The 24,486-nt window shown below is 44.1% G+C and overlaps 1 protein-coding gene across 2 annotated transcripts in view; it reads right to left on the reverse strand.

Annotated features, from left to right (window-relative positions):
• PRKCD (protein kinase C delta) overlaps nucleotides 1-15,490 on the reverse strand; it is a 69,315-nt gene extending 53,825 nt beyond the window's left edge. Inside the window, exons 1-2 of one of the 2 annotated variants that reach the window (XM_063426492.1) lie at nucleotides 15,173-15,490; nucleotides 4,893-4,995 (exon numbers count right to left, since the gene is read on the reverse strand). The gene's annotated coding sequence lies outside the window, so the exon portion shown is untranslated. The remainder of the gene's footprint in view (nucleotides 1-4,892; nucleotides 4,996-15,172) is intronic. The other variant, XM_063426491.1, reaches the window with a different exon arrangement.
• Nucleotides 15,491-24,486: the final 8,996 nt, after the last annotated feature.

Raw genomic sequence — 24,486 nt, forward strand, 5'->3', positions numbered from 1 at the left:
GATGGGATTTCAAAGGAGGACTGTCGGGTGCGATACGCTTCTTTTGATCGGGCTTTGGATTTGGTTTGTGGAGTAGTACCCGCGGGGGCCCTGTTGGCGACGTCTGATATCCAGTCGGCTTTTCGGGGGCTGCCAGGTCACCCAGATTGTTTTCATCTGTTGGGGTGTCAGTTCAGGGTGATTTTTCTTCGACATGTGCCTTCTCATGGGTTGTTCGATTTCTTGTTTTTATATTTTACGTTTTTCAGTTCCTTGTTGGAATGGATCATGGCGTGGGTATCGGGCTGTTCTTCCCTCCTTCACTATCTCAACGACTTCTTGGTTGTCGGTTTTCTAATTCATCACAGTGTAGTGGTTTGTCCATCTCTTTCTGCACTAGTCGGGTTCGCAGGTTTGTACGGACTTGTTTCACTTTCAAAGGGTTGTGGCGGATTTTGGGGTTCCAACTAGTACGATTTTTCTTAGTGGGGATTTAGATACAGACTAAGCTTCAGGTTGTCATATCTCGTGTCATATCTAGGGGGCTACCTATTGGGCTATTTGAATTCTGCAATCCCAACAGGGCCATTTGATTTTTGGCTGTAAGTCATGCCCATGGGGCGTGCTTTCAGTCACTTACTTTCCTTAACTGTGGTTGGTATTCATCTACTTTTAACTTTACTTGCCTTTTGGGAGTTTGGAGTTTTGTTCCTCGTGGGTTACAATGGTCAGACATTTTGGCGCAGTAAAACAGTGTCTAACTTGGCCTTTGAGCTGTTTACGGAGGCTGCAACTCAGTTGGTTTTGGTGCTTTTTTCTGAGGGCTATGATGTTGGCGTGTTCAGATTCCTTTTTGGTGCTATTCCCGATTGTAGTGTCGGCCAAGCTCTGGGTCTCAGCTTTGGCAAAGAAGCAGGTTCTTTTCCATGCAAAAATCCTTAGTGTGGTTCATATCGTTAACCAGTTATCTTTGGGTTCTCTTCTGGGATGGGCTTTATTGCGACGGTTGGTTCTGCATTGCTTGGAATTTAATATTTGTTTGGGTGCAGGTGCCAGGTGTGTCTAATGTATTGCCGACTCTCTTTCTCGCTTCCAGGAGGTGACTCCAGAGGCAGAAGCTTGTGGAGGGCCCAGAATTCTTCTGGAACCTCAGTTTTGGAACTTGACTGACTTGATTGAGAGAGCATTGAGGGACATCTGTGTCAGTGGAACAGGGTATGTCAGCTCTTTCAATCTTAATGCACTTCATGTGAGGGGAAGATGTGACTAAAGCATTTGTGGTTCAGCGGGTATTGCACTGTTGGAGACGTAAACTGGTGGCGGTCGTTAAGCATCCTGTATTTCTGCACTTTCTGGTAGACATAGGTGGGATCCTGCCTGCTATTTATGTTTTCCCATTGGAGGCAATTCTTTTCGGGTAGCCTTTTCTGTGTGTTTTTATGCAACTCTATGCGTCGGCAGATTGGTGGAGTTCTAGAGCTCAGTCACCCCTTTTTAGGAAGGAGGTTCTTTAGTTTAAAAAGAAGTGAAATTTCTAATTTGGCGATCTAATACTGATCAAGCGGGTAGTGGTAGAGTGATTAGGATTGGAGCGTCCATAATTGGAGATACGTTCCAGTGCATGCATTTGGGTTATTATCCATTCACTAGAATGTTTATGTTGGTGTTGCGCTCGTTAGGAGTGGATTATACTGTATTGCGCTTGTTAGGAGTGGACTCCCAAACAAAAATAAAAAATGATAGTGGTTATCACTCATTCATTCCGCATTGGTCTGACTCTGCAGGCAAGCAGGTTAGGTCTGTCAGACTCTTCCATTTGGCTGCTGGGTCGGTGGGAATGAGCAGGTTTTCGATTGTATGTTCGGCCTTTAATAGGTGCCTGGGTATGGTTAATGTTCGGTTGATTTCTTTATTGCTAGATATTCTCTATATGTTTGGATCCTTGGGCATTCTTTTATTCATTGGGCAGCTTGTCAGGTAGGCCAGAGGTCTTGGGATTACTCATCAACAGGTCAATGTTAAGTGGTGTGGGATCAGGGGGTTGCGCTGGCAGCGATATGTGACAGAACCAGTTATACTGCTGATTCTGCTGATCCCCGCTGGTGGTTATTATCTGGGTCAAGAGCGCGCAACGCAAAAAGGGATATAATGAGGTGGATGCCGCTTCAACATGACAATATCATGATTCGTACAATGCTTGGGTGGATTGGTGATTCCTCATGTTGAACTAGAAGGAGATAACCATAATGCTATGCATACTGATTTGGTACATCTTACTCATGTTGGTTTGGATACATTTAAAAAGTGGTTACAAGCAATAATGATACAGGCGCTGGCTTTGGGGGACACATCCCCCTCCCTCTAGTAGGGGTGGGGTCTGCGGTGGCAGGTTTCCTGCGCCAGCAAGTTTGGTAAATGAATAATGCCCGGACGGGCTTGGGGAGTCGCAGCCTGAATTTGGTTGATGACGAAGGACAGGCTGAAGAGGTTCTGGAAGAAGTTTTAAGTGTACCTTTCTGCTGGGTAAAACCAGCAGCTGACAGTATTTGGTTATGCTGGTTTAAATAAAGCTGTGGCCGTTGCCCTTACCCACTTAACATGGTGTTGCGTTACTTATTGGGAATGGAAGGGTAACGGGATTTGGTGATCGAAGGAGTCAGCAGTCAAGGCCAACCCCCGGAGTGAAAAGGGAGGGGGAGCATGACTGCTGCCCTGAGGTTGTTGGCATAGCAACCAAAAGGATACAGTTGGTTTTACAGTTGAAAGCATGGAATTCTGGGAAAAATTACCAGACTACTGCTGAACAATGCTGAGGGAGCCTGGCAGTGTCTTTTCCCACCCACCCTCCCCAACTGTTCTGCAATTGTTGTTTTGTGTTGTGTTTTCTTTGTTCTCATTTTGTCACAGCTGCGGGTTTCCTGCGCCAGCAAGTTTGGTAAATGAATAATGCCCGGACGGGCTTGGGGAGTCGCAGCCTGAATTTGGTTGATGACGAAGGACAGGCTGAAGAGGCTCTGGAAGAAGTTTTAAGTGTACCGGTCTAAAGCTGTGGCCGTTGCCCTTACCCACTTAACATGGTGTTGCGTTACTTATTGGGAATGGAAGGGTAACTGGATTTGGTGATCGAAGGAGTCAGCAGTCAAGTTTTATAATGGATGTGTAGAAATATTTCCATCCATGTTATCAACAGCCGTATAGTTGTCTAATCTTGCCCGTTCTCTAGGTCAATTCATAAAATTTTATTTCAATTCCCACATTCATACCTCCTGTTCCACTTCAAAATAAAACCTACTATGACATGTAAATACTATAATATGCCTAAAAACACACAAGTTTGGCAATAGTAAAAAAAAAATGTAAAATGAAAATAAAGGAAACATTGTCTTTTTCACTTTCTGTAGCAAGGGTAACAAATACATCAATTATTGTGAGGCCTACTTATTTAAAATACATTATGAATTCCTCGCCAAGTGCCTTCTGGCCACAGCCATCAGAAAGTCCACAAGGCAAACTACACTCTTTTCAAACATTTGGCATTCAATCAATATCAAAGAAATGTGCTTTAATTATTTAGCCTATTGTGACAATAATGGCTGACACTCAGGTGTTAACAATGTTTTTTTGGGTGGGGGGGGGGGAGGGAGTGGTGGGTAGGATGAGGCTACAAAAGACTTTATGAACACCTAACAAAAGGATCACTAACTTATGCACATCACAATGTTTATGGGCAATTGGATGAAATGTATGCCTGTGTTAAAGGAACACTATAGAGTCAGGAACACAAACATGTATTCCTGACCCTAAAGTGTTAAAAAGTCTATCCCCCCCCCGACCCCTGCTTGCTCCCCTAAATATAATAAAATCTTACATTTATTCTAGTCTACTGGTGCTGGTTTTGCCCCGATCTGCCTCCTGGCTGACATCAGAACGGATTACCCCATATGAAAGCATTGTATTGGCTGAGATTGTCAAAGAGGCAGATCATGGGCAGAGCCAGCACAAGCCAAACACAGGCCCGTCCAATCACCATCTCCTCATAGAGATGCACTGAATCATTGCATCATTATGAGGAAAGTTCAGTGTCTGAAGAGGGGCCACTGGAGGTATTCCTAGGCTATAATGTAAACACTGCAGTTTCTCTGCAAAGACAGTGTTAAATGCAAAAATCCTGAAGGGAATGATTACACTCATCAGAACAAATGCAATTTGCTGTAGTTGTTCTGATGACTATAATGTTCCTTTAAAAAGTTTAGTCCAGAACAATAACGTTTTTCACAATGCCAAGGAATGTGTGGAAAGTGTGTACCAGAGTTAAAAAAATACTTCACAAAATATATTCCAAAGCACATTTCCATGTGGTGGAGCACAGAAATGTTTTTCCCCTTCTAAAATAGACCTCATATGTACCATCTCAACCGGGTTTTCTTATAATACACTAGAGTTGATGGTGGTCCAGACACGTGTATTAGGGTCTTTCTTTACTGTATAATATTTTTATACTAAAATAAATGATCATTTCGATCTTGGACTTTTTTTTGCCTGATTGCTTGTCCCAAGACTGTTGAGCTGCAATGTATGAGGATTGTTTAAGTTCCGAACAAGTACTTCGGTCCACGGCTTATGAGCCCAGCAGTTTCACTAGACCAGGTTATGTAATTTTGCAGGTCTGGATGTGATTACCATTTATTTTATTTGAATTCTAGAATTTTGGATGCCTCCTAAAATGAATCCAAACCCCTAAATACAAAGAGAGGAAAAAGAAGGCAATGACTGAGTTTTGACAGGCAACACTGCCATTTTCTTTTTAGGAGAACATAAGGCTGCTAAACAGACAGAACTTTTCTAGCCTGACATTGCTGAGCTGCACAGACAGTATGAAGAAACATTACATTACATGTCAGTGAAAAACCAACCTGAGAGGGTACAAATTAATGTATCAGCTTTTTTTAATGGTGGTCAGCAAGCAGTGGTCTTCCAGTACCACGGACAAGGGGCTGGATACACATCCTCACAATCCTATAAATTGACAATGGTTTGAACGGTAAGTGTCACACTGTTAGATGTCAAGACAATAAACAGTTATAACTGCATGCAGCGCACGCTAAAAATTAGACCAGAAGCACAAGCAGAAATGACCATATAACTGTGTTTAACGACTAAACAGCTGTTTTGAGTGAATTCAAGAAAATTTGTAAATATTCATCCAAAATAGTCACGCACCACAAATTCTGAAAATGTTTTTTTTAGTTTTTTTTTTTTTTTTATTGAAAGATTTTAATACCGCGATTACACAGAGAAATATAGAATATGCAGAAGGGTAACAGTAAAGCATTCAAAACAAGTATAGCACTCTGAACTAACGGTGGCCAGCTTAAGGGTCGTGAAGAGCGTAGTGCACAAAACACAGTAGGGACGTAATTTCAGTCTTTCCAAGTCATACTTCGTTCGAGTAAGTTTCGCTAATGGGCCTGGGCCTGCTTAATCTTGCTTTGTGGATCGGGAAAGAGAATGCTACTGGTAGCTGGAAAGGTTAGTGATTTATGTTGGGTCTTACATGCCTCGAACGATGAGGTTGTGTGTAAGTGTGCATTGCGAGTTATTGTATTGAAGCCATCTACGTTGCATAGGTTTGTTTGTGTTCTGAATCTAAGCTCCTATATTTTGTGTTTTTTTCCCCCTCTAATCGTCTCCGTATAACTTTAGGGGCAGTGGTCTGTGAGAGGTGTGTGCCACCTTTTTGGCGATGAACCTTCTACGGTTAACGTCTGGTATGGGGAGGGAGGCGTAAGTATTGGATTGTTAAATGCTGGGTAAGAGGGTTGGGTCACCGCGGGGCGATCGGTGAAAAGGTCAGGTAAATTTAGCCAGGGTTTGGTCGAGAACCCTGTGTAGTTGTTGTCTGACTGTCTGACTCTGCGTTCATACGGGAAATGGTTGTTTTTACGTTATATTTTTAACTTACATTGACAATTATTTAGTAAAATATGTATTTTACGTAGCTAATCCGTATGTATATTTTCTGTATTGTTATAACACTACATCGTATCTACGAAGTGTCAGGTCTCTAAATTTACCCTTTCTAGGACCAAAGACATCCAAAGAATGTCACGGTATTAAGGGATGGGTGATTAACTTCTGGCCAATAAAATAAAAACTTCTCATGGTGTGCCTCTAACATAATGCAGCACAGAATTCTGCACACCTCAAGCTTTTTTTTTTCCTGCAACAGAATCAAGGTCAAGTCCTCCGCAAGCTGGATGCTGATCTCTAGAATGTCTCTCTTTATCAGAGGTCATACGGTTTATACTGTGCATTAACAGAGCGATCCCAGCTCTGTCTCAAGGCTGTATTTATTGATGAAGGGAGAACTTATGAGTGAGAATAGAAATGACATGCACATAAACATACTGACAAAAGATATAGATACATACAGTATCTCACAAAAGTAAGTACACCCCTCACATTTTTGTAAATATTTTATTATATCTTTTGATGAGACAACATGGAAGATATGACCCTCTGCTACAATGCTACAATGTAAAGTAGTAAGTGTACAGCCTGTATAACAGTGTAAACTTGCTGTACCTTCAAAATAACACAACACACAGCCATTAATGTCTAAACTGTTGGCAACAAAAGCGAGTACAGCCCTAAGTGGAAATGTCCAAATTGGGCCCAAAGTGTTAATATTTAGTGTGGCCACCATTAGTTTCCAGCCCTGCCTTAACCCTCATGGGCATGGAGTTCACCAGAGCTTCACAGGTTTCCACTGGAGTCCTCTTCAACTCCTCCATGGAGCTGATGGATGTTAGAGACCTTGCGCTCCCCCACAGATGCTCAATAGGGTCTAGGTCTGGAGACATGCTTGGCCAGTAGATCACCTTTACCTCCAGCTTCTTTAGCAAAGTAGTGGTTGTCTTGGAGGTGTTTGGGGTCGTTATGTTGGGTGCCATGTTGAACTTCCAGTGACCAGTATAAGAGTGTGAGAGTGATATCATCAAATATAACACACCTGTTCCCCATTCACACCTAAGACCTTGTAACACTAATGAGTCACATGACACCCGGAAGGGAAAATGGCTAGTTGGGCCCAATTTGGACAATTCCATACTCACTTTTATTGCCAACGGTTAAGACATTAATGGCTGTGTTTTGAGTTATTTTGAGAGGACAGCAAATGTACACTGTTATACAGGCTGTACACTTACTACTTTACATTGTAGCAGAATGTTATTTCTTCAGTGTTGTCACATGAAAAGATATAATAAAATATTTACAAAATTGTGAGGGGTGTACTCACTTCTGTGAGATACTGTACATAAACCCATGATTTTTGCTATGAGCCAGACACTGCTGCTTTACACATCTATATATATAGATGTATATGCACATAAATAAACACATGGTACAAATTCTACATATTATACAGCCACAAACCAAGCACAGATACTTTGAAGTAGTGCAGGGTGATGCATGGCAAATGGAATATGTTCAAATCCTCAAATATTCATCTAAGATATGCATTTCCATTCACGCAGCATGCATACAAATTGTGTCCTTCTCAAGACCTGGTTAATGAATGAAGTCTGAAAGGTCAACTCTCAAAGGGTAAATTGCTGGACCTGAAAAGGTTGTAAAAACAGCAGCTTTCCTATTAACTAAGTGATAACTGCCTAAATGTTCCTTGGGAACAATTATAAAATATACAATCTGGAACTGAGGGACCAACAACTATTGAGGAGATGCACAGTTTCCCTCTGCTAAGAAGCTTTTCAGATTACGACCACTAGGCCCTGACACATTTCCTTATTTAGTTATTTAAAAAAATATACATATGGATACACAAGTCATAAATTTAGATCAGGACAGTTCAGGCAAATCTTTGGTCAAGCATAGGGTCCATGGGCAGTATATTTTTAACAAAGTATAATGATGGAATTTTTGTATACACCTTCGAATAATGCTTTACAGTGCTTTTCTAAATAATACCCAGCAGTGAAAAGCCACACAATACCGCCTTCAAATCTTACTAAGATATCTGTCTTCTCAAAAGGTTACGATCAATTGCCCCTGGAGTGATATGTCCAATCTATAACCAAAACAAACTTGCTGAACCAGTGTAACAGCTTTTCAATTTATCTCCAGATTTTAAGATCCTAGGCATCATTAGTAGATAGAACCATCACAGATGAAACAATATCTTCATATGAAACATTTTAAATGTTGAACTACGTTTATGTCAGTTGTTGACAAAAGAACTACCACAATGTTCTGAGAACCACAGCAGGAAGTTACTGGAACTGTAGAACACAAGTGGCCAAATGGTAGTTGCACAATAAATTGCATCACAGAGCCAATACAGCTTCCAGCTCCCTGGTTCAAGTCAATTATGAACAAACAATCCTCATTAGTCTTTGTGGTGGATGTCATAGCTCAACAGGGAAGTTCCAGCATCCGAGTCTCACATGGCTAGTTCAGAACAGTCTCACCTCTAATGGCTCAATTCTCTGCCATTTGGGAGTACAATCACTTCGTTTATACAGCCCTAGTCACACCTCCCTGCATGTGACGTACACAGATTTCCTAAACACTTCCTGTAAAGAGTAGTCTACTGTTTACACTTACTCTATTGAAAATTCTGTTTTAACTTAGAATTTATTATCTCCTCCTCTGTTGATAGCTTGCTAGACCCTGCAGGAGCATACTCAATGTGAGTAAAGTTAAATTTAAAGAGCATGAGATAAAAACTTCTAAAGTAAGTTTACATCAGTTTGAAAATTAAACCTATTTGTTTTCATCCAGGCTGTGTCAGTCACAGCCAGGGGTGGTGTGGCTAGGGTTACAAAAAGAGAAACAAGTTAAAGTAATATAGTGCCAGGAACACAAAGCTATATTCCTGGAACTAGAGCTCCCTCTGCCGCAATCCTCCTCCCCCCCGGTGATAAATAAAGGGTTAAAAAAATATTTATTTACCTGATGCCAGCGCCAAGGTCCCTCTGCGCTGGGTTAGGGCTTCTCCTCCTCTGCCATTACTAATATTGTAAAGCGCTATGGAATATGTTGGCGCTATATAAATATCAGTAATAATAATAACAACAACACTGATGAGGGGTTTTACATTGCAGCACTACGTGCAATAGGGATAGTGCACCCAGACCACTCCAATGAGCTGAAGTAGTGTGTGTGCGCCTATAGTGTTCCTTTAATTCCTAAATCAGTGAAATGTCAGAGGCATTATCTATACACTAAAAAAATTAAAAACATATTTTTTTAAAAAACAGTTTTGGTGACTATAATGCCCCTTTAATGACATCTACATAATATAAATTCAGTCTCCTCCTGAAACTTAAATACACATTTTAATGAACAACTTTGGCAACCATGGGAATCCTATCAGGACCAGCAGCCTTAAACGGGCCACTGTATTGATACCGTCCTAATGGCTCTCTCTTCTTTCTCATTTTTTTTAGCAATTCCTTTGTTGAGAGGGGTACATCCTTTTCAATCCCCTGTTAAATTTTAAAATCCAACAAGGGGTGCAATATATTTTGACACAGATAATACTTCAAACACTGTATTTTACTGCAGGCAAAAGAAAAAGAAAAAAAAAAAAAGATTTATAAAATACTGAAATGCAGATACTCATCTTCAGGCTCAACAGCTTTTTAGGATGTTAGAGACAGAGTGTTATAAAACCCAGTGCAACAAGGTACATCACAGAGCGTCTTTAAACAAGAGTATGTAAATTTAAAAATCCTTTGATCTCCTCTAGGTGATAAAAGCATGCCTGTTGATTTTTAAATACACACATTCATTCCTGGTGCCAATCAATATAATACTTTATAGGTCTATTTAAAAATAATAACAAATGACACAGGGATTGCACGTTTATATTAAAAAAACAAAAACAAAAAAAACTAAGAAGTTGAAACATTGCTTTTCCAGCTCGGCTACTCTAGCCTAAACTTTGCAATTTCCTTGTCGGTGCTTCACAATTCCCAGTTTAGTGAATGTGTTGCTAATGTTTAACACTGCTTAAACAAAAAAACGACAATATGGAGACACGCAACACGTTTTTCATTCTACATATCCACAACCACTGACGTTAAAGCAGGTGAAACCTGTTTGAATTACAGGATTAGCAGCTTAGACAGAATCATTTTACCCTACTCCCCATTCCAACTAAAACAAATAAATGTGTAAGATCACTATACAAAGAAGTCAATTATTTGAAATACTTAGGGGAAGGCTCTACTGTGTTTAGTTCAGGCCAGACTAAACAACAAAATAGGGGGTTATGATAAGGGAGAATACGGCTTTAATGGCCACTCAATGCTTGAAGTAGCCACATTTGAATGCATGACATGGTTATTGTATAAATGGCCGCCTGTAAACACATTGTAGTGGTTATAATACCAGGAGATCTGGCATCCTTCTTGTAAAAGTCAAACCGTTTTTGGATTCTGTCTAAACCAGGAGGAATTTGTCACCGCAACACATTGTGAAGTGATTAAAACCTTAGCACACCACAAAGGGATGTGTAAAACACTTTTAAGGGACACTCCACTGCCAAAATACAAAATAAATATTGGAGTTATATCAATAAAGCTTGCAAAACCTGCAGTTCTCTTTGCAAAAAAATAAAAAAAAATCTTCACCCGCACATTATTAGAATGAGAAATGCCTGATAATGTCAACATCGGACGACTAATGTAGACATCATTAAGAGGATTTGGAAAAAATCTTAAGTGGTAAAGTTAAATTATATACAACATTAATAGGCTCAGCAGGACGCTAGTCTAATTTATATATAGGATGATGACTTGTAATGGGTTATTCTATTTCCACCATTACAAATAATTATATTTTAAAAAGGAAAAATGTCATGTTCTGGAAATGCCCATACTTCTTCAATAAGATGCAATTATAATAACATTATCATGCTTAGCATCTACATAAAGCAGAGAGCTGGTGTTCTAATTTTGGTATAATATTTGACTTTATTAGACATTGGTGCATTAAAAGAGAACTGTTCATCAGTGACCCTACTCCAAACAATCTACTTATTTGCCATTAACAAACCTCCATAGAATAGTTAAATCATAAATGCATGCATTTGTTTGACACAAGGTTTCTTTAAGTTTTCCAAAAATAGTTTGAAAAACCTCTTAAACCCAGAGAACACTTCCTTCAACTGCTCCAGGGAACTCTAATTCCACAGCTGTTTCAAGGAGACTGACAATGGAATTTGAAATATTAGGACAAAAAAGTAAAATTGGAAAAAAAAATAAAAAAAATCCCAAACTCATATTTCTAGATCAGCTATTTTGATCTAAAACTCGCAATTCCCTTCTCATGTCTCCACAATTTGTAGTTCAGTAAATCCCCTTATTATACATTTTGAATTGAAGCACATACACACTTTGGAATATACACATGAGATGACAGACTGACAGATTCTACATACAAAATAAGTTAAACATTTCTATAAACTGTTAAACATAGGACCTGGCTTATGCTTCTATTACTAGATCCAAATCCGAGACTGAAGAAGTGTGCATTTTCCAGAAGGCCCATCTATTTCAATGTGATTTAAACGTGGAAAAACTAAATATCAAACACAGCCCATATAAATATCCCATAGACAGAAGCCAGAAACAGGAAGGCATGTAAGGTTTTTAGATTTGATTATCTGAGCTTTACACAGGATCATGCTGGATAGCTAACATTCGCAAACACCAAATGCATTGCTAGTTAAACTTCATTTTTATCTTCTTACAGAAAGCGCTTACAGCTCAACATCCATTTTCATTCTGCTGACCATTTATATTATTATTTCCTTCCCCTATACACTGGCTATATTGGCACTTCAAGCACCTCCTCTTCTTTCCTTCTTCTCCCCAGTATCCACCCACAACACCCCCATTACCACTACTCTCATTGTTTCCACTTCCAATGTGCCCCTTTCTGCTGTCATTCCACACCCACTATGCCCCCTCTGCTGTCACTCCACTCCCAATATAAGCACCTCTTTTCCCACAGTTCCCAAGTATTCCCACTTCTGTGTCCACATTTTATAATGGCAGTTTCAAAAAGTATCCCCCTCTTATTCTTTTCCAGCTTTCCTTATGCCCCCTATTCTTTCCTCCTACCTCTAAAATGCCCCCTCTATTTTTTCCTCCTTCCTGCAATGTGTCCCCTCTCTTCAGGTTTCGTATTCCCAAAGTGTACTTTCTTTATCTCCCATTTAGAAGGTGCCCCCCTCTTCTTCCCACCCATAAGGTGTCCCCTTATTCTTCCCTCAAAGTGACCTCTCTTCATTTTTCTAAAACGTACTCTTTTTTTTTCCTCCCACCAATACTCCCACTCTTTTTTTCCTCCAAACGCCCTGGGTATTCCCATTACCCTTCCATCCCCTCACTCTAGATAGACAGCTCTCCCTCTCCATTCACTCACTCTAGATAGACAGCTCTCCCTCTCCATTCACTCACTCTAGATAGACAGCTCTCCCTCTCCATTCACTCACTCTAGATAGACAGCTCTCCCTCTCCATTCACTCACTCTAGATAGACAGCTCTCCCTCTCCATTCACTCACTCTAGATAGACAGCTCTCCCTCTCCATTCACTCACTCTAGATAGACAGCTCTCCCTCTCCATTCACTCACTCTAGATAGACAGCTCTCCCTCTCCATTCACTCACTCTAGATAGACAGCTCTCCCTCTCCATTCACTCACTCTAGATAGACAGCTCTCCCTCTCCATTCACTCACTCTAGATAGACAGCTCTCCCTCTCCATTCACTCACTCTAGATAGACAGCTCTCCCTCTCCATTCACTCACTCTAGATAGACAGCTCTCCCTCTCCATTCACTCACTCTAGATAGACAGCTCTCCCTCTCCATTCACTCACTCTAGATAGACAGCTCTCCCTCTCCATTCACTCACTCTAGATAGACAGCTCTCCCTCTCCATTCACTCACTCTAGATAGACAGCTCTCCCTCTCCATTCACTCACTCTAGATAGACAGCTCTCCCTCTCCATTCACTCACTCTAGATAGACAGCTCTCCCTCTCCATTCACTCACTCTAGATAGACAGCTCTCCCTCTCCATTCACTCACTCTAGATAGACAGCTCTCCCTCTCCATTCACTCACTCTAGATAGACAGCTCTCCCTCTCCATTCACTCACTCTAGATAGACAGCTCTCCCTCTCCATTCACTCACTCTAGATAGACAGCTCTCCCTCTCCATTCACTCACTCTAGATAGACAGCTCTCCCTCTCCATTCACTCACTCTAGATAGACAGCTCTCCCTCTCCATTCACTCACTCTAGATAGACAGCTCTCCCTCTCCATTCACTCACTCTAGATAGACAGCTCTCCCTCTCCATTCACTCACTCTAGATAGACAGCTCTCCCTCTCCATTCACTCACTCTAGATAGACAGCTCTCCCTCTCCATTCACTCACTCTAGATAGACAGCTCTCCCTCTCCATTCACTCACTCTAGATAGACAGCTCTCCCTCTCCATTCACTCACTCTAGATAGACAGCTCTCCCTCTCCATTCACTCACTCTAGATAGACAGCTCTCCCTCTCCATTCACTCACTCTAGATAGACAGCTCTCCCTCTCCATTCACTCACTCTAGATAGACAGCTCTCCCTCTCCATTCACTCACTCTAGATAGACAGCTCTCCCTCTCCATTCACTCTAGTTAGACCTCTCTCACTCTCCCTCCACTCACTAGGTAGACCTCTCTCACTCTCCCTCCACTCACTAGGTAGACCTCTCTCACTCTCCCTCCACTCACTAGGTAGACCTCTCTCACTCTCCCTCCACTCACTAGGTAGACCTCTCTCACTCTCCCTCCACTCACTAGGTAGACCTCTCTCACTCTCCCTCCACTCACTAGGTAGACCTCTCTCACTCTCCCTCCACTCACTAGGTAGACCTCTCTCACTCTCCCTCCACTCACTAGGTAGACCTCTCTCACTCTCCCTCCACTCACTAGGTAGACCTCTCTCACTCTCCCTCCACTCACTAGGTAGACCTCTCTCACTCTCCCTCCACTCACTAGGTAGACCTCTCTCACTCTCCCTCCACTCACTAGGTAGACCTCTCTCCCTCCACTCACTAGGTAGACCTCTCTCCCTCCACTCACTAGGTAGACCTCTCTCCCTCCACTCACTAGGTAGACCTCTCTCCCTCCACTCACTAGGTAGACCTCTCTCCCTCCACTCACTAGGTAGACCTCTCTCCCTCCACTCACTAGGTAGACCTCTCTCCCTCCACTCACTAGGTAGACCTCTCTCCCTCCACTCACTAGGTAGACCTCTCTCCCTCCACTCACTAGGTAGACCTCGCTCCCTCCACTCACTAGGTAGACCTCTCTCCCTCCACTCACTAGGTAGACCTCTCTCCCTCCACTCACTAGGTAGACCTCTCTCACTCCACTCACTAGGTAGACCTCTCTCCCTCCACTCACTAGGTAGACCTCTCTCACTCCACTCACTAGGTAGACCTCTCTCACTCCACTCACTAGGTAGACCTCTCTCACTCCACTCACTAGGTAGACCTCTCTCACTCCACTCACTAGGTAGACCTCTCTCACTCCACTCACTAGGTAGACCTCTCTCACTCCACTCACTAGGTAGACCTCTCTCACTCCACTCACTAGGTAGACCTCTCTCACTCCACTCACTAGGTAGACCTCTCTCACTCCACTCACTAGGTAGACCTCTCTCACTCCACTCACTAGGTAGACCTCTCTCACTCCACTCACTAGGTAGACCTCTCTCACTCCACTCACTAGGTAGACCTCTCTCACTCCACTCACTAGGTAGACCTCTCTCACTCTCTCTCCACTCACTAGTTAGACCTCTCTCACTCTCTCTCCACTCACTAGTTAGACCTCTCTCACTCTCCCTCCACTCACTAGTTAGACCTCTCTCCCTCCACTCACTAGGTGTTCCCTTTCCCACTCTCCTTACACTGCACACCTCCTACCACTTTCTTCCACTGACAGACACCCCTCTCCCTGCCCTCTGCTTCCCCCCCCCCCATAAACTTTACGTGACTGCCCGCCCTCACTCCGAGTTTGGATCATCCTCCTGTTTGCCCCTTCTCCCCCCCGACCAGCAGTTCCCATCACTAGCAGCAACCCTCCCCTGGCCAGCAGTCCCTCTCTTACCGTGAACCTGGGCGGGTCCCGGGGCACTATCAGTCCGCTCCTGGGAAGGGGCACCCCGGTGTAACGCTGCTTTGCTTCCTTATTCCGCTCAATATGTGATCGACTTGTACTCCCCCTCCCTGCTCAGCTCCTCGGTCCTCCTCCTGCCAGGCACCACCCCTGTCTCCTTCTCTCTCTCCCTCCGGTTTCTGCCCACTGGATGGGTCTCCTTTTACTTCTGCAGAGCTCCCTTTCTGTGCCCTGTGCCTCTCTCCCTACTTTCACTCACACTCACAGATTCCCTGTTCCCTTCTCTGAGAAATTACAACTCTAAGAACTTTTTCTTAGTTCTGTGTCTCCTCCCACTCTCCCCCTGCCTCTCTCTTGCCCTCCTCCACTTGTTGTCTGTTCCTCCTTCTCAGTCTCCTTCCTCATTCCCTGTCTCTTTCTTTATTCAAAACTCGGATTTCTTCTGTGTGTTTAGATATGTACTACCTTTAGCTGTTTTTAACTGTAATATATATATATATATATGTGTGTGTTCTGCACTAATCTGCCTCATTTATAACATGCATCTCTCATTGTCTCACTCCCTAATCCACCCCATTAAACTTTGTTTACATCTGAAATGATAGCCCCCTGGCTGCTGTGAGAGATGTGGAACTTAATATATATTTTTTGACATCATTTTTATATGAGGAAGTCAAAACTTGGTTTTAGCTGCTTGGCAATCTGTTACATGGCTTGCGTTTAAATTTCTGCTGAACTTAAAACATTGGAGAATTTATTTACGGATCTTTTTAATGCAATTTGCAAAAAAAAAATATATATATATATATATATATTTGACAATTATATATAGACAATTAGAGTAAATTTGCTAAATGCTCTAAATCAAGCACTTATTTACATCCAAGTGTCTCTCATCTCACCATGTAAAAAGAAAAGACAATACCTGGATAATGCTGAGGTAGCTTAAATGTAAATATGGGGGTGACAGTAAGAGTACAGTATGTCCGAGAAGGAACGGTGGTCTGGGAAGACACACAGGTCTGATAGAAGACAAGGGAAAACATATCGGTAACAGGTGCTATTCTGGGAAAAAGTGCTAAATAGTGAGTAATTGTAGCAACAATAGAATATGGGGAGATTTATCAAATAAAAACGTGCTGTTCTGAAGGACACTGCTAAATAAGGTGCAATCTCCATGACCACCAATGGTGCACTGCTCAATATTTAGTACTTGCACTCAAAATAGCATTCATTTATTTTTGTGTCTTGATAAATCTTCTCTGTTTCTCAGCATTTAGCTCTTTGCACCCAAATTGATGATTTGCCATAACAAATCTCCTTAACCCCTTAAGGACACATGACATGTGTGACATGTCATTATTCCCTTTTATTCCAGAAGTTTGGTCCTTAAGGGGTTAAAGGTGGTAAATGACAGGTGTTTGAGAAGGGGCTCTGAGATGTTCAGTTCTGAGTGGAAAAGTAGAGACCTAAAAAAGTTAGAGTGGGCTGTAGTGGAAGGGATTCTGAGAAGGTTTCTCCCTGGAAGATAAGGAAGGGAGAGCATGACTGATGCCCCGGGATGGGGAGTTGGCCCTAAAAAGATACTTAGTTGCTAACAGGGGTACTAGATAAAAAGGGACAAGGGCGGAGGGGACTTACCAGACACCGAAGACAAGTTGAGGGATACTGAGTTTCCCGCCCATTAGCAGGTTATGGTGGTGTTTTGTTTCTGGTGGTGGTCTCATTGTGTTCTTGTTTTGTCACAGCCTGCGGTTCTTCCTGGCCAGCACAGATACAAGGGATGGAAGCGCCAAGGCGGCTTGGGGAGTTGCAGCTTGCCTACCGCCATCAGCCCTGGACTCTTGGATAACTTAGTAGAGCTGTATGTTGGAGAACACCTCAACAGCTGACAGAGGAATTTGCTGGCATAATGATATAATGGTTAGATAAAGCTGTGGCCGTTGCCCTTACCCAACTTATTCAGGTCTTGTGTGTTTTATTTGAGCAATGGGGAAGAAAGATTATGGTGGGTCAGCAGTCAGGACTAGTTGGGCAGAGGTGTTTAATAAGATATGAAGGTCTGAAAAGAAAATATAGCTTACTTCTTCAACAGATTCCAAGGACAGAACTGCTCATTGTACATCGCCTCTGCTCTCATTACTCACCAAAGGGGATCAGCAGGGAACGCTGCACGTAATTGGATCATCCTTAGCCAGCCCCGAATATGAGTTCCAGGCTGGCTAATGTCTGTTCTGTGCATATTCTATGAACAGTGTCATTGATTTATTGAGAGTGCCTAGCTGACTCTCTAAGCCAATTATTGGCCAACAGAACCTGCATCCGGCTACTACAGGTCTGCTGAAGCATGGGACCAGCCATTAGAGGGCCCTCAGCCCCGGGCAATAAGAGGGAAAGCCCCAGGTAAGAGGGAAAACCATTGCAAAATAGTTTGCTCCCTTAAAATGGGGCTGCGCCAGAGAAATACTCACATCATAATGACTATAGCGGGCTGTAATGATAATTGTGCATGGAGTAACCCTTCAAAAGAACACTCCTAGCACTACAACCACTTCATCTCACTGAAGTGGCTATAGTGCTTGTAATTTTTATTTTTATTTTGTGAATTAAAGTTTTATTAGAGTACAATAGCAATATCAAAATGCAGAGTAGTAGGACACACAGGTCCCTGAAAGTCACAATTTATTTTTTATATGGCCACACAGGGCCGCAGGAAGCAAATCAATAAGAATTATCAATGACATATCTTGTGTAAGTCTTAGGTAACATTAGAAATAACATAGAATGTAATAACTCAATCAGCGTGGGTGGCATGGCCCTATGTGTTTTGTGGAATCGTGCTTTAGTGTTCAATTCTCGGAGGTCATGTCAAAGGGGATAAAGCAGCCCAAACATATACTCCTCTGGTAGTGCAAAGGGTATGACTATTGATTATTCATTAACATTAGTGTCCCGGGAGTCGTAACCCAAAATGCAGGAAAGAGGAAACCACAAAAGGTGGATCTGAAAGATGTTATTACTGAGCCTTAGAATGGCCAGACGTAACTATACAACAAGAAACATGGGCAAGAATAAATCAAGGACAGGAATACTCAGAGTCAATACAAAGCCCGGTCAGGATACCAGAAATCACGAGTCAAATATGAAGCCAAGGTCAGGATACCCGAAATCACAAGTCAAATACAAAGCCGGGGTCAGGAAACCAGAAATCACGAGTCAAATACAAAGCAGAGGTCAAATACAGGAAATCACAAGAGAATCACTAGGGGGGGCGTGGCCTGACCGTCAAGGGAGCTGGACGCGTCCGACTAGAGCTCCGCTCCGAACGCGCTGCCTACAGCCAACATCAGCTTCACAAACCTACCTACAACCCTCCTAATGGAGAAGCGACACCCCAAGAAGGCACCCAAAAGAGGCCCAGAGGGCAATAACACAGTGGCAGGCTTGTTTGCCGCCCAAAGAGCCGGCCAGCAGGACCATCAAGATGGTGCAGACAAAGGAGCGGTATCCCAGCCGCCTTCGCCACGTGGGGCGTCCAACGAAGACACGATCCCGGGCAACACATCCCAGATTCTGGCCAAATTAACCGAGGTGTGTACTTACCTAGCGGGGGAAATCGTGAAATCGACCGCCTTACTGCAAACAGAAATACAAGCTCTTGGAGCTAGGACACACCGCCTGGAGACCCGCCTAGAAACTACTACTACGGCCCATAATGCAGTCGTGGCCCAAGTCAATAACCTCACACATCGCTTCTCTGACGCTGAGCTCATGATAGAAGATATGGCGAACAGATCGAGGCGCAATAACCTCAGACTGAGAGGCCTGCCGGAGAAAGAGGAAGAAGGGCCGGTGAGAGACCTCGTATTGGAGGTGCTACAACCCCTACTGCCCGATATCCCACATGACCACTGGACCATAGAAAGAGCACACAGGGCCTTGCGCGCCAGGAGGACAGACGCAGCTTACCCTAGAGACTTGGTCATTTGCTTCCTACACTACCAGACAAAGGAAGCCCTGCTACGCAAGAGCCGGGAAGGCCCCATCAAATTCAAGGGAGCAGAGATCACCCTCTTTCAGGTCTTGGCACCGAGCACCTTACAGCGCCGCCATGAGTGGAAGCCTACTACCGAAGCCCTGCGGTGGGCCGGAATCAAATATGCCTGGGGCTTCCCGTTCAACCGGGGTGGCCAAGATAAATTGCTCCACAAGTTCATGACGAATACTGGCCTTGTGGACATGTGGAGAGCACATCACCCAGACACAGTTGACTTTACTTTTTACTCGGCACCCCACGACACATATTCCAGGATAGACCTGTTTCTAGTCAACGACCATTGCATGGCCCGGGTCGCGGACGCTTCAATCGGGTCCATTACGTGGTCTGACCATGCGGACGTGACCCTGACCCTGGGCAACCTAAGCAGGGCCACCCCGTGGACCTGGAGGATGAATACATCCTTGCTCAGGGACGAAGCCGTCACTAAACAGATTAGACAGGAACTCCTGGAATACTTCACTACAAACTACACCCCAGACCTAAAAGCTAGCACGATTTGGGCCGCGCACAAAGCAGTGATCAGGGGCTCGCTCATCCGCCTAGCCACTAGAAAGAAGAAATTTAAATTCCAATCCCTCGAGCAGCTACTCTTGGAGCTGCGTACCCTAGAACAAGCCCACCAAACACACCCAGACAGGTCGACCTTTCAGAGACTTGACACCAAGAGACATGAAATCAAGACGCTACTACTCGACGATACGACCAAGTCCCTGACCTACTCGAGACGCACATTCTATGAAAAAGCAAATAAAATGGATACATTATTAGCCAGGACCCTAAACCCCCGACAGAGGAAAACACATCACCGCGATTAGACACCCCGACTGAACGACCAAAACCACTCCGTTAGAGATAGCAGCAGTCTACAAACAGCTATACAACCATACCCCAAGTATGGTAGGCAGTAGGGCGGCCGAACTCGCGAAAATTAGCAATTTCCTGGCCGACTTAAAACTACCCTTGCTCTCTCCCAAGGCCCGGGCAGCCCTAGCCTCCGATATCACTGAAGATGAAATAGATACAACCATAACGGCCTTGAAGGGTAATAAGTCACCGGGACCTGGCGGTTTCGACGGCGGTTATTACAAGGCGTTCAGGGAAGAACTAACACCCCACCTCCTCCGGCTGTTTACAGAACTCAGAAACGGTGGTACCCCAGATCAGGACATGTCCTTGTCCACCATAGTGCTGCTACCCAAGCCAGAGAAAGACCCCATGCTGCCATCTAGCTATAGGCCAATCTCCTTGATAAACCACGACATGAAGATACTAGCTAAAGTCCTGGCGTCCCGCCTAAACCCCCTTCTAACATCTCTGGTAGACCCAGACCAGGTGGGTTTTGTCCCCGAATGGCAACTTTTCGAAAATACTAGGCGCAATACAGAACTAATATGGAGACAGGCCACCCTGAACACACTAATTGTATCGCTAGACGCCGAAAAGGCCTTTGACAGGGTGACCTGGACTTACCTGTTCACAGTGCTAGAGCACCTTGGGCTACCAGGGTAGTTTATCGCACCCTTCTGAGCGATGTATAGCAATGTTCGGGGGCCAGGTTCAGATCTCAGGGGCTCCCCTCCACCCCTTCAGCCTACACAATGGCACCAGGCAGGGGTGCCCATTATCCCCACTCCTGTTTATTCTATCCCTTGAACCCCTGCTGCAGGCCCTCAGGCAGCACCCCAAAATCACTGGTATCACAGTGGGGGGCAGTGAATTCTTGGCATCGGCCTATGCCGATGACGTACTACTAACCCTCACTAACCCGTCCCAATCCATGGCGGCATTGCAGGAGGTCCTCCAGAGCTACGGGGAAATCTCGGGCTACGTAGTAAATATGGCCAAGTCCAGCGCGCTCCCTGTGGGTATGTCGGCGACAGACGCTACAAAGATCGGGAACGAACACACGATACGCATCGAACACACATCCATTAAATATTTAGGAGTCCACTTAACCGCAGACCCCTGTAAACTATTCCAATACAACTACACACCCATTTTTAAAACCCTAACTAAAGATCTAGACAAGTGGCTTGACAAGCCGATATCGTGGGTGGGACGGATTCATACTGTTAAAATGAACGTCCTCCCACGTATCCTGTTTCTATTCCAGGCATTACCCTTGCAATTGTCAAAAGCCCAATTACAGCCACTGCAACGAACCATAGGCACCTTCATCTGGCAAAACAAATGTCCCCGTATTTCAAGACAGATCCTTTACAGACACAAAACGAGAGGGGGACTGGGGTTGCCATGCTTGTATTATTATTACCTGGCTGCCCAATTGGCTCAGGTGGCAATGTGGCACACCCCTCCAGGCAAAAGGAAATGGGTAGATACTGAATCGCTCATGATAGGGGCAGACCTACCACAATTTGCCATGTGGGTACCGAGAGAACACAGACCGATACTTCGAGTTACATGCCCGGCGATCCTAAACTCACTTCGACTGTGGGACCAAACACACACAAAATACAACCTGGCATCCTCACCCTCCCCCCTAATGCCCTACCTCCGCAACAGAGCCTTTACCCCAGGTATGACAGCCAGAGACTTTCGGAACTTGGAACACACCGGGATACAGAGGATATGCCACCTATATAACGGCTCCGACATAGTGGGGTACACTGACCTCTCTCAGGGGAGACACCTCACACCTAGCGATTTCTTCAGATACGTCCAATTAAAAGATTTCGCTAAACAACCACATATCAAATGCGCAGCATTGAAACCACTGACATTCTTCGAACGCTGGTGTCTCTCACAAAACTTGCCCCGTGGAACGATCCCAATGCTGTACGCCCATCTCTGTTCTGAGACGAGGGAGTGGGCCAGATTAACTTACACAGAACAATGGGGGACGGAGTGGCAAGAGATTTGGGAGGCCAATGCCACCACCTCTCTATGTGTGACCCTCCAGGAGCAATCATTTAAGACAATGTTTAGGTGGCACACCACCCCAGTAAAACTACTTCAGATGCGCAAAACTACGAATGATGAATGCTGGAGGGGTTGCGGGCTAAAGGGGTCATATCTCCACATGTGGTGGGAATGCCCCAGTATGGTCAGGTTCTGGAAGGGCATCCAGACCCTCTTGAGATGGGTTTTCTCCAGAACCATAGAGTTGGACCCATGGGTGTATCTGCTCAATAGAGATATTGAGGGCTGGACCAGGGCTGAACAAAAACTCATACATAAAATTACCTTAGCGGCCAGGAAGGCGGCAGCGGCCTCATGGTTAAAACCGACAACCCCAGACGAGTCAGAAATAGTGGCTAGAATTAAAGAGATAAGGCTAATGGACGACCTGACAGCTAGACTCAGAGGGTCCACTAAAACCTTCCATAAGATATGGGATCTCTGGGACGACAGCAAACTAGGCTGAGCCCCTTCCCCCCCCCCACTTTTTCGGGGCTCTCAGGACGCAGAACGACTGGCAGGGCCTCAGTACCACGTACACCCCCCCTCCGTCCCTATACCCCCCGTTCTCCTCCACATTAGACTACCTACATCTCTTGTCCCCCCTCTCTTCTCCACATGAGCCCCAAGGACGATCCTAAACTAAGGGCTTCCAGGTACTAAGCAATCTACATCCTTACATACGGGCCTAATACGGTAACCTATCCCGTTCACTGTGAGAATTATGTTCTACAAATACGCACTCACTCTTAAATAGAGCTATTGATAGCACTACCACTTCTTAGGCAACAACTCTCCATAGCGATAACCTAGACACAGGTGACCCATGATGCCAGGCCACTTCCTGAAAACCCACTGGCTGAGCCTATTTAATGACATGTAACCCCATAAAACGGGGCTCAACCTCACAGGTTAGGGAACTAGATACCTGAGGACCGGACAAAGCATAGCGGTGGAGGACGGCAGAATAAATAGTTCCCACTACACCTATCCCCCTCCTTCTCTGTTCCCTACTCTCCTTTACCTCTATCTCCACTTTCTACTCCATTTCTCTTATCCCTTTGCTCTACAAGGGAATCTCTCAATTACATAAAAACCCTCGGTGGAAAACAAGGGTACCAATCTATGTATATGCATATCCTGTTGTTTCATTCCATGTGTTATTTTACATACTTATGTACTGTATCAACTGAAACGAATTGCTCAATATGACAAGGGCTTCTGCGTAAGCCTGAAATGTTGTTGAAATGCACTCCCTTCCCTACCGAGTGAAAAATAAAGAATTTAAAAACAAAAAAAAAGAATCACTAGGAGCACTAAACGAGGATCTAACAGAAACCACGATAGGGCAATGAACATGGTCCCATATCCACTCTCTGAGCACTCCCGCCTTATGAGGGTGACCTGATTGGGAGTAACAGATTTGGTAAAGTAGTTGGGTGTCAACATCTGTCCTGCCTGGACCTGCCTAAGTATGTCTCTGCTCTTGAGTGACCCTCTCTCTCGTCTCCCAGGTTCCCCCCTTGTTGCCCATATGTCAACAAATTCTGAAAGTCCGCGTAGTAGACCTCCTTCAACCAATGTGTCTATATGCCCAGATATGTCTGTGAGCGTCTTTGTGCTGTAAGTGTCTGGTTTACCAGTCCGCACAGTTCTTCCATTTTTTCAAACCATGCTGTTAAGAGAGGGGGTGATAGTGCTTATATTTTATTGTTGTGCAGTGTTAAATTCGTTCTACTGATTTAATGCTGAGTGAAGGTGCACAGTGGCCCACAGCTGGGACCCACTGTGCTGCTTGGGTTAATACTTCTATATTAGCAACAAGAGTGCCAGCTGACCGCTGTTAGGATAACACAGATGCCTGTTGCTGGTATGAATAGGTATGGACTTCTTTCAATGTGAAACAATCCAAAATCATTGTAACATTGAATGGGGGGAACAGCGCCAGCAGACTCCAGTCAACGTAACAGTTTACATGAGATGAAATGGTTCTAGTGCCTAAATGTCCATTTAACTTTTTATAGTGGAGCTTACCCTATAATTATTGCTTTATGAGCACTTCAGTGAGTTCTGTTCCTACGGTAGCAAACTGTACAAGAAAACACTGTAAGTTGGGAGGGGAAGGCGAAAATTGGGCTTATAGAATAAGTTTAATTGTTCTAAAAAAAAGCCTTTGTTCATCTTGGTCTGTGATCCCTCTTCCCTTTTTAACATTGCCCTTACCACTCTCTGTCATTTCTGTACCTCTTCCTTTCTGCTATAACCCCTCTTAGTCTAAATAGATCCAGGTTCATAACCCCTGTAATGGGGGCTGCCTCTGCAATAA

Source organism: Pelobates fuscus, chromosome 7, assembly GCF_036172605.1.
Source record: "Pelobates fuscus isolate aPelFus1 chromosome 7, aPelFus1.pri, whole genome shotgun sequence".
Taxonomy (NCBI): Eukaryota; Metazoa; Chordata; class Amphibia; order Anura; family Pelobatidae; genus Pelobates; species Pelobates fuscus.